This window comes from Tursiops truncatus, assembly GCF_011762595.2.
Source record: "Tursiops truncatus isolate mTurTru1 chromosome Y unlocalized genomic scaffold, mTurTru1.mat.Y SUPER_Y_unloc_2, whole genome shotgun sequence".
Taxonomy (NCBI): Eukaryota; Metazoa; Chordata; class Mammalia; order Artiodactyla; family Delphinidae; genus Tursiops; species Tursiops truncatus.
Window position 1 is genome coordinate 84,725 of NW_022983137.1, and position 10,992 is coordinate 95,716.

Here is a 10,992-nt window from a genome sequence, read left to right on the forward strand (position 1 = left end):
AAAACCCTTCTTTTAAAAAAATCAATATTATAGGAGCATTCTGCATCTGAAATCAGACAACTATTATTTTCAGCATTCAGTACTATGGTTGCTATAACACAAAAATCAGATCCACTGACAACCTACTGGCAATTTTTTAAGTCACTGTTACTGACTTATATGTAGAAAAGATACATTGTTAAAATTCAATTCCTCTCCCACAAATACAAAGCAGAACAATTAAAGCTCCTGTGTTCCCAAAATTCTTCAAATGCTGTTTCTCATGCTCTTTTCTTGTTGTACCTTTATAGTTAAGTATTCTTGTTTGGTTTTTTACTCTTAAATTAACTACCCAGAGAAGCAAGCCTTCAGAAACAGTCACCAAACCTCCAAAGGCAACCAGTGGCATTTACATGCAACATACAGAAACAATGCTCTAAGACAAAAAGCCCTATGTAACAACTGACAGTCATTTTTAAAATTCAAGGAAGACAAAACAGAGCAGGACTATCTAGAAAAAGATTTTAATTTTCCAAAGTAACATACTATATTTTCATGGAAGAAAATAGTATAATTATATTATATCCATCTAGTAAATAAACTTACTTTTGCATCCTAATCATGATATAGCACAAAACAAATTGAAATAAAAATTACAGTAAACCATAAATTTTTAGAACATCAGGTTTAACTCTGTATGAAAACGACAATGTTTAACTCAACATTGTAATCTTAAGTAAAATGCTTAACTCGATAGACTGTTTCCTTCTTTGAAAAATAAAAATATGACAGTTCTTACCTCATGTGTTGAGATAATCAAATAAGATAATTCTCAATTTCTCATCAGATAGCCCCATCCAAGTGCTTCATTAAAATGAGAATACTAAGAATGGAATAACTATGTACCTCCCTAACACTACAGTTTGGGCATTGGCCTTCTTTGGGCAGTAAAGTAGTTTGAGTGTATATACAATTTTTGGACTTCCCTGGTGGCACAGTGGTTAAGAATCCACCTGCCAATGCAGGGGATATGGGTTCAAGCCCTGGTCCAGGAACATCCCATATGCCGTGGAACAACTAAGCCCATGCTCCACAACTACTGAGCCTGTGCTCTAGGACCTGCGAGCCACAGCTACTGAGCCCATGTGTCACAACTGTTGAAGCCCATGTGCCTAGAGCTCATGCTCCATCCTCAACAAGAGAAACCACCACAATGAGAAGCCTGTGCACTGCAACAAAGAGTAGCCCCCACTTGCCACAACTAGAGAAAGCCCACGTACAGCAACGAAGGCCCAACACAGCCAATAAATAAATAAAAATTTTTAAAGTATATACAATTTTATAAAACCAAAATTAGCAAAGCATAAAGTATAATAAACTGAAATACAATTAAAACATTTTACCAAACTATAACTAAGTGAAAGTACTTAGGTTTAAACAAATTAAGATTTTTACTTTTTTTTTTTTTTTTTTGCCGTACGCGGGCCTCTCACTGTTGTGGCCTCTCCCGTTGTGGAGCACAGGCTCCAGACGCACAGGCTTAGCGGCCATGGCTCACGGGCCCAGCCGCTCCATGGCATGTGGGATCTTCCCGGACTGGGGCACGAATCCGTGTCCCCTGCATCGGCAGGCAGACTCTCAACCACTGCGCCACCAGGGAAGCCCAAGATTTTAACTATTTAAATAAAATTAGCACTAATACCTTTAAGGGTTACTTACTAGTTAACAATAAAAAATGTACAACGTATTTTTCTGACATAGTTTTCAGATCTTAAAGAGACATTGATACTGTCATGTGGCACAAACATGACTCAATACATAAGGCGGGGACTTCCGTGGTGGCACAGTCGTTAAGAATCCGGAAATTATGTACTGTTAAACACAAACAAGTACAGATTATTTTAAATGACTTTGTTGGAACAATGATATTTTACACTAAATATTATTCCTAAGGCAGTCTGAACCTGGGAAGAGTTACATAGATTGTTTCATCATAGCATTTTTTTTTAAAGGGAAAGGCATATTTGACTGCTGAGGATTCATTGTGATTATGATCGTTTGGTCGCTTGATTTTTTTTTTAAACATCTTTATTGGAGTATAATTGCTTTACAGTGGTGTGTTAGTTTCTGCAGGGGACACAGGTTTGAGCCCTGGTCCGGGAAGATCCCACCTGCTGCAGAGCCACTAAGCCCGTGCACCACAACTACTGAGCCTGTGCTCTAGAGCCTGTGAGTCACAACTACGGAAGCCTGCGTGCCACAACTACTGAAGCCCATGCGCCTAGAGCCCGTGCTCCGCAACAAGGGAAGCCACCGCAATGAGAAGTCCATGCACCGCAAGGAAGAGTCACCCCTGGGGCTTCCCTGGTGGCTCTGTGGTTGAGAATCTGCCTGCTAATGCAGGGCACACGGGTTTGAGACCTGGTCTGGGAGGATCCCACAGGAAGCAGAGCAACTAGCCCCATAAGCCACAACTGCTGAGCCTGCGCATCTGGAGCCTGTGTTCCACAACAAGAGAGGCCGCAATAGTGAGAGACCCGTGCACCGCGATGAAGAGTGGCCCCCACTTGTCACAACTAGAGAAAGCCCTCGCACAGACACAAAGACCCAACACAGCAAAAATAAATTAATAAACTCCTACCCCCAACATCTTCTTTAAAAAATAATAATAACCCCTGGTCACCGCAACTGCAGAAAGCAGCCAAAAATAAATAATTTGATGAAGTCCAATTTATGGATTTTAAAATAAATAATAAGGCATTCAAAATTCTTTAGTTCCCTGTTTTACCTTAAATATTATATAATGGCACAAATTAATTTTACTTGCATATTATTTCCACATACACTTTTATGTGACAAAAATAGGTGACTCATTACAATACATAAATTCATACAGAATATAATCATACTATGTTTTAGTTTTCTTGAATCTGTCAACATTTGTAGACCAAACCACCCTGCTAATTATGGCACTGTTTATACTAACCCAGTATTCCAGCTCTACTTTCTTTAGTAAACATTTTAACAACTGCAGATTTTAAGCTTAATAAGATTAATCAGTTCATTACTGTTAAAATTAATGCTGTTTCTTCTTAAAAGATATATGTATTTAAGATGAAATATTATTCAGTGTTCATAGGTCCAAATTTTTTAAGAAGTTGTGGGCAGGAATAAGCTATATCAAGTTATCATACAGAATAAAAATTTTAAAATGGGGTTAAAGCTGCAGACAGGAAAATACAGTAAGTCCCCTACATACAAACAAATTCCGTTCCAAGAGCATGTCCATAAGACCAGTTTGTTCATAAGTCCAACAAAATGAGCCTAGGTACCCAACTAACACAATGAGCTATATACCATTGCTTTTACCCTTGCTTCTCGATATCCTGGGCTTGAAATAAAGATACTGTACTACTATACTCTATACAGTACTGTACAATAAAGTACACAAAAGCACAACCACTTGTAGAGAATGTACACACATTAAAATGTACGCCAGACACATGAGCTAACTTACATGAATGGACATGCGAATGCACATTCACATCTTTGAAAGTTCACAACTTAAAGGTTCATATGTAGGGGACTTACTGTACCACAATTGTAAAGGTATTGGTTCTTCACTGAACTGAAGGTATCTTTTCTTCATAAATATATCAGCTCTTTAGTTTTTCTGTTAAATAAGATGAGTTTTGTAGTACACAGGGATATTAAAGTATTCATTACATGGCAACAACAAAAACTGACACAGACAGAATATCTACAACATTTTGTGCACAGTGAAACAAAAATTTAATTTCTTTTTTTTAAGATTGAATTTTTTTACCTTTAAAAGAATGCCCAGGAGATCAAATTCATCTTTTATAACCTCTACCTTACTGTATACAATGGTAATAATCATTATTCAAAATGACAACCCTACAGCTTACAAAATCCTAAAGCACTGTATTTATTAATACTTTGAAAAGATTTTCAGTGTAAGTCATCTGGTGAATACTGAGTTAAATGGAAATTCAAATAGAGTAGTCCATCCTGCCCACTCTTCAGGATTAAACTTACAAAAATCTTATTACATGAAGTAAAGGAATTTACTCCCTTTCAATTCAATCTCTTCATGAAAATTATTATAGCCTAAGGTAAAATTTCATCTTCACCTTACAAATCATAGAGAAAAATTTTTCCCAAGAAAAAGTGGAAAAATAGTCTCTCATTTGGCACTTTACATAGTACAAGAGATTTAGAACTATTAACTCTGCTTAAAAAAAATTCCAAAGACTATGACATTGAGGCTAAAGATATTATGTACAAAATGTCACTCCTCATATAGATTTTAAAGACTTCCTCAAACAGATTTGTTAATGCCCCTGCTTACAAATTTATGTAAAAAGATGGTTTCTCATAGCCACAAGGAAAAAAGAATAACATAAGTTTTTAACTAACCCCTACAGAGACCATAGGTGGATTTCTAGAGAATCCAAGAAACTCCTGATAGTAGAGACAAAATTATGTATTTTCCCCCTAGGGATAGGGCATTTGTCCTTCAGAACCTCAGAGGGATTATACCTCTCTCACAAAACATCTATAACCCACAAAAGCTAAAAATTGCTAATTTAAGAAATCTACCATATTAAGTATTTTAAAATGATCCCATGTTAATATTTATTTAACCAGGAGCCTTGAAAATTTAAGGTACAAAGTCATGTAAATTATTCTAAAAATATGTATCACAGAACCCTACACTTATAAAACCATTCATTTTATGTGTGCAATATAGTGCTGTTGACTACAGATACAAGTTGAACAAAAGATCTTTACAACTTGCCTAAATAAAACTTTATCTCGTTGATTATAAATTTCCCATTCCCTGAGACCCACGTAAACACCATTCCACTCTTTGATTCTATGAATGTGACTTTTTAAGATTTTATATAAAAGTGATCATACAGTATTTGTCCTTCTTTGACTTGCTTATTTCACTCAGTATAATGTTCTTAATGTTCAGTCATGTTGCTGCATACTGAGAATTTCCTTCTTTTTTAAGGCTGAATAATCTTCCATTGTATATATGTACCACATTTTCTTTATCCATTCCTCTGTTGATGGACCTTTAGGTTGTTTCCAATTCTTGGCTAATGTAAATAGTGCTTCAGTGAACATGGGAATGCTAATACCTCTTCAAGATTCTGGTTTCAATTCCTTCAGATAAACGCACAGACATGAGATTGCTGGAAACATGACAGTTCTAGTTTAATTTTTTTTGTCCTACAGAATCTCTCTCACAAAACATCTATGTTTTGTATGGATTAACCTAACAGTATTAACAGTATGGATTAACCTCCATACTGTTTTCCATAGCAGACACACTATTTTGCATTCCCACTGAGTAACGGTTCCAATTTTTCCATATCCTCATCCAAAGTTGTTATTTTCTGATTTTTGATAGTAGCCATCCTAATGAGTGTTCACTGATATCTCACTGCGGTTTTGATTTGCCTTTCCCTGATAATTAGTGATGCTAAGCATCTTTTCATGTGCTTGCTGGCCATTTATATCTTCCTTGGAGAAATGTTTATTCAAGTCCTTTGCCCATTTTTTAAATCAGTTATTTTTTTAATTGAGTTGTTCTTAGTTCTTTCTATATTCTGGATATTAACTTGTTATTCGAAGCCTCAAAATTCCAAACAAGACTTATTATTAAAGAGAATATAATGTGACAGCTCCAGGCATCTTGTAACTTTAATTAGTTGACAGAACTTTTTTTTTTTGTTTTTTTTTTTTGCCATACGCGGGCCTCTCACTGTTGTGGCCTCTCCCGCTGTGGAGCACAGGCTCTGGACGTGCAGGCTCAGCAGCCATGGCTCACGGGCCTACCTGCTCCGCGGCATGTGGGATCTTCCCAGACTGGGACACAAACCCATGTCCCCTGCAGTGGCAGGCAGACTCCCAACCACTGCGCCACCAGGGAAGCCCAGAACTTTTTAACTTTAGGCAAGGATTGCTGATAATCCAAACCCTCTTTATAGCCAATAATCTATTCTGCTATATTTAAAGAAAAAAATTGACATTAATCAATTTTTAAGATTATCCTTAGTGGACAGAAAATCCTCTTCACTGCAAAACAACAATAAAAAAAGATCTGAAAATGCACCAAAATAAATGTATTCTTTCACCAATTTTAAGCTATTTTACATGTTTTAAATAATTAACCACTTTAGACTGCTTGAGTCTGAAAGAGTTGGCCTATAAATTAATAACTTAATGACATTTTAATATTTTAGGCTGATGTTTAGCTAAATGATATAGAGGTCCATAATTAACCATCTTACTTAGTTCTCTCACAAATAACAACAGATTAAATATAAATTCAGTATTCAGTCCTCACAAAATCAGTACGTCTTGTGAGTCACAAAGAATTATGCAGTGATGTAAGCAAATGGCAGAGGAGGCATCATCAAGGTCTCATTAACCCCCCAAAAAATCAAGAAACATGCAGAACTGTCAAAAATCAATTTTGTCATGACTCTAGAAACCAGTTAGTTTCAGGAATTAAGTAAAATGATGAATGAAGAAAAAGGTGACTTGAAAATAGTACGAGGAACTTCCCTGGTGACTCAGTGGTTAAGAATCTGCCTGCTGGGCTTCCCTGGTGGCGCAGTGGTTGAGAGTCCGCCTGCCAATGCAGGGGACCCGGGTTTGTGCCCCGGTCCGCAAGGATCCCACATGCCGTGGGCTGGCTGGGCCCGTGTGCCGTGGCTGCTGGGCCTGCACGTCTGGAGCCTGTGCTCCACAGCGGGAGAGGCCACAACAGTGAGAGGCCCGTGTACCACAAAAAAAAAAAAAAAAAAAGAATCTGCCTGCCAATGCAGGGGACACAGGTTTGAGCCCTGTTTCGGGAAGATCCCACATGCTGCAGAGCAGCTAAGCTCATGCACCACAACTACTGAGCCTGCGCTCTAGAACCCGCAAGTCACAACTACTGAGCCCACGTGCCACAACTACTGAAGCCCGTGTGCCTACAGCCCATGCTCTGCAATGAGAGAAGCTACCGCAATGAGAAGTCTGTGCACCGCAGTGAAGAGTAACCCCCACTTACGGCAACGAGAGAAAGACCACAGGCAGCAAAGAAGATCCAATGCAGCCAAAACTAAAAGTAAAATAAATTTTAAAAAAAACAGAGAGGATTGTCTGTGGAAGCCTGAAACAAGATGCCAGAGTAGAAGGACATACTCTCACTCCCTCTTATGAGAACACCAGAATCACAACTAGCTGCTGGACAGTCATCAAAAGGAAGACACTGGAACTCACCAAAAAATATACCCCACATCCAAAGACAAAGGAGAAGCCACATGAGACAGTAGGAGGGACGCAATCACAGCAAAATCAAATCCCATAACTGCTGTGTGGGTGACTCACAGACTGGAGAACACTTATACCACAGAAGTCCACCAACTGGCCTGAAGGTTCTGAGCCCCATGTCAGGCTTCCCAACCTGGGGGTCCAGCAATGGGAGGAGGAATTCCTAGAGAATCAGACTTTGAAGCCTAGTGAGATTTGATTGCAGGACTTCGACAGAACTGGGGAAAACAGAGACTCCACTCTTGAAGGGCAAACACAAAGTAATGTGTACATTGGGACCCAGGGGAGGAGCACTGAACCCATAGGAGACTGAACCAAACCTGCCTGCTAGTTGGTTGGAGCTAGCTGGTTGGAGGGTCTCCTGCAGAGGGTCTCCTGCTTGTTGGTTGGAGGGTCTCCTGCAGAGGTGGGGGGTGGCTGTGGCTCACCGTGGGGACAAGAACACTGGCAGCAGAAGTTCTGGGAAGTACTCCTTGGTGTGAGCCCTCCCAGAGCCTGCCATTAGCCCCACCAAAGACCCCAGGTAGGCTCCAGTGTTGGGTTGCCTCAGGACAAACAACCAACAGGGAGGGAACCCAGTCCCACCCATCATCAATCAAGCAGATTTAAGTTTTACTGAGCTCTGCCCACCACCAGTCTCTCCCATCAGGAAAGCTGCCCAAACCTCTTAGATAGACTTATCCACCAGAGGCCAGACAGCAGAAGCAAGAAGAACTACAATCTTGCAGCCTGTGGAATGAAAACCACAATCAAAGAAATTTAGACAAAATGAAAAGGCAGAAGATTACATCCCAGATGAAGGAACAAGATAAAACCCCAGAAAAACAACTAACTGAAGTGGAGATAAGCAACCTTTCTGAAAAAGAATTCAAAATAATGACAGTGAAGATGATCTAAGATCTCAGAAAAAGAATGGAAGCACAGATGAAGAAGATGCAAGAAATGTTTAACAAAGACCTAGAAGAACTAAAGAACAAATGACCTGGAAGACAGAATGGTGGAAATCACTGTCATGGAAAGAATAAAGAAAAAAGAATGAAAAGAAATGAAGACAGTCTAAGAGACCTCTGGGACAACATTAAATGCACCAACATTTGCATTATAGGGATCCCAGAAGAAAAAGAGAGAGAGATAAGAACTGAGAAAATATTTGAAGAGATAATAGCTGAAAATTTTCCTAACATGGGAAAGGAAAGAGTCACCCAAGTCCAGGAAGTGCAGAGAGTCCCAGGCAGGGTAAACTCAGGGAGGAACAGGCTGAGACACATAATAATCAAACTGACAAAAATTAAAGACAAAGAAAAAATATTAAAGGCAATGAGGGAAAAATGACAAATAACATACAGGGAACTCCCATAAGGATATCAGCTGATTTCTTAGCAAAAACTCTGCAGGCCAGAAGGAAGTGGCACAATATATTTAAAGTGATGAAAGAGAAAAACATACAACCAACATTACTCTACCCAGGAAGCATATCATTCAGATTTGACAGAGAAATCAAAAGCTTTACAGACAAGCAAAATTGAAGAGAATTCACTGATACAAGACCAGCTTTGCAGTTCTCTTTGCTAAAAGAATTCTTCTAGGCCAGAAAGAGACCAGCAACTTAAAACAACCTTGTACATATATAGACTGCTATATCAAAACCTCATGGGAACAGCAAACCCAGAACTGCAGTAGATACACACACACACAAGCAACTTGTTTGTGTTGCTTTTGTGTGTGTGTAACACACACACACACAAAAGCAACACGAACACAACACTAAAGATGGTCATCAAACCACAAAATTAGAAAACAAAAGAGGAAGGGAAGAAAACAGTAAATGGACTCAATGCTCCAACCAAAAGACACAGACCGACTGAATGGAGACACAAATAGGACCCATATATATGTTATCTACAAGGGACCCACTTCAGACCTAAGGACACATACAGAATGAAAATGAGGAGATGGAAGAAAATTTTCAATGCAAATAGAAATCAAATGAAAGCTGGAGTAGCAATACTCATATCAGACAAAACAGACTTTAAAATAAAGACTGTTGTAAGAGGCAAAGAAGGACACTACATAATGATCAAGGAATCAATCCAAGAAGACATAACAATTGTAAATACACATGCACCCAACATAGGAGCACTTCCATATTTTAAGCAAATACTAACAGCCATAAAGGGAGAAATTGACAGTAACACAATAATAGTGGGGGACTTTAACACCCCACTTTCATCAATGGACAGATTATCCAGACAGAAAATCAATAAGGAAACACAGGGTTTCCATGACACATTAGACCAGAAGGACTTAACTGATATTTACAGAGCATTCCATCCCAAAGCAGCAGAATACACATTCTTCTCAAGTGCACAAGGAAGGTCATCCAGGATTGATCACATGCTGGGCCAAAAAGCGAGCCTCAGTAAATTTAGAAAAAAAAAAGAAAAAGAAAAGAAATCATATAAAACATCTTCTCCAACCATAGCTCTATGAGATTAGAAATAAACTGTAAGAAAACAAACTGTAAAAAACACAGACACTTGGAGGCTAAACAATATGCTACTAAACAACCAATGGATCATTGAAGAAATTAAAGAGGAAATTAAAAAATACCTACAGACAAATGAAAATGAAAGCACAATGATCCAAAACCTATGGGATACAGCAAAACTTTCTAAGACGAATTTTATAGGAACATAATCTTACCTCAGGAAACAAGAAAAAATTAAAATAAACAACTTAACCTTACACCTACAGCAACTAGAAAAAGAAGAATAAACAAAATTTTAAGTTAGTAGAAGGAAAGAAATCATAAAGATCAGAACAGAAATAAATATAATAGACCAAAAATATGATAGTAAAGATCAATGAAACTAAAGGCTGGTTGTTTGAAAAGATAAACAAAACTGATAAACCTTTACCCAGACTCATCAAGAAAAAAAGGGAGAGGACTCAAATCAATTAAATTAGAAATGAAAAAGGAGAAGTTACAACTGGTACCACAGAAATACAAAGGATCATAAGAGCAACAAGCAACTGTATGCCAATAAAATGGACAACCTGGAAAAAAGACAAATGCTTAGAAAGGCACAATCTCCCAAGACTGAACCAGGAAGAAATAGAAAATATGAACAGACCAATCACAAGCACTGAAATTGAACCTGTGATTCAAAAACTCCCAACAAACAGAAGTCCAGGACCTGATGTCTTCACAGGCTAATTTTATCAATTATTTAGAGAAGGATTAACACCTCTCCTTCTGAAACTGTTCCAAAAAATTACAGAGGAAGGAAAACTCCCAAACTCATTCTATAAAACCACCATCACCCTGATACCCAATCCAGATAAAGATACCACAAAAAAAAAGAAAGAAAATTACAGGCCAATATCACTGATGAACATAGACACAAAAATCCTCAACAAAATACTAGGTGTCTGAATCCAATAATACATTAAAATGATTATACACCATGATCAAGTGAGACTTATCCCAGGGATGCAATGATTTTTCAATATCTGCAAGTCAATCAGTTTGATACACCACATCAACAAATTGAAGAAAAGAAATTGTATGATCATCTCAATAGATGCAGAAAAAGTTTTTGACAAAATTCAATACCAATTTATGATAAAAAAAAAAAGAACCTCTCCAGAAAGTGG